The sequence below is a fragment of the Photinus pyralis genome, unplaced genomic scaffold (assembly GCF_008802855.1).
Source record: "Photinus pyralis isolate 1611_PpyrPB1 unplaced genomic scaffold, Ppyr1.3 Ppyr1.4_LG2, whole genome shotgun sequence".
Lineage (NCBI taxonomy): Eukaryota > Metazoa > Arthropoda > Insecta > Coleoptera > Lampyridae > Photinus > Photinus pyralis.
The window spans coordinates 41432170-41433073 of NW_022170403.1; the positions used below are offsets into that span (position 1 = coordinate 41432170).

Genomic DNA, 904 nt, shown 5'->3' on the forward strand with positions numbered 1-904 from the left:
TGATTCCCCCTCCGAATTACCGAAACGGATTTTGATTTTTTAAAATATCTCGTTTGTTTACTATGACATGGGGGGTGGTAAGTTTTCAAATTGCCACCCTGTATATTAATAGGTAGGTAAATCAATAAACATCTCGCAAGACCACGTCATTAGTTTTATTTAGGTGATCTTAGTTCAAAATACAGTCACTACATCAGGCTAAGGAGAAAATGTCTAGCTTCCGTAATTAAATGAATTACACATATCACGTGAACATGACTTGCAATTAGTGTATGCCCTATTGAACCTTTCTAAAATCTCGCACAACGTACCTGTCCCTTGCTTAGAAGCGCACCCTCTTAAAACGTAACCTAAGTAATTTTAAACAGTAAATATCATTAGCATATCGTCCGGGTTACTCACCGTTTACCGTTTCCGCCGAGAAACAGAACGCTTCAGAATACGAACCATTCGCCGTACATGGTTGTGTGTAAGTAACACTTCCCTTTCGACAAGCAGCTGAACTGCCATGGCAATTTATACAGTTTAGAGCTACAATTAAATGAAGACTTGCCATAAAATGCCTAAAATCGATTGTACCTACCCTCTGATGAAGAAAAACTCCATAAGAATAGTGTAACGGTCGCTAACAAAATTTTGAAGTACATCACGGAGATTTAAATTAGAAAAGAATAAAATACACCTCTTACGACGTACGCCATGGATATTTATACCTGGTGATGAGTAGGAAGATTAGATTGGACGCTATCTGGTAACTGCTTTTATAATAATAATCTGTAGCGGATATTTCGTATCTTCATCTTATCGGGACTTGAAAATAAGTCGCAATTTCAAATTTTGGGATACATTTGTTACCTCTTCCTTTTTTTTTAAAAACAAAGAAGAAAGCAAAAGAAGTACAAAT

General features: G+C 36.4%; 1 long non-coding RNA gene across 1 annotated transcript; it reads right to left on the reverse strand.

Moving 5' to 3' along the window:
- Positions 1 to 136: 136 nt before the first annotated feature.
- LOC116162762 lies at positions 137 to 659 on the reverse strand. Its single transcript, XR_004143604.1, has 3 exons — positions 584 to 659; positions 403 to 531; positions 137 to 350 (listed from the first exon to the last, which is right to left on the reverse strand). It is a non-coding gene; the product is annotated as an uncharacterized LOC116162762 (long non-coding RNA).
- Between the last annotated feature and the right edge of the window lie 245 nt (positions 660 to 904).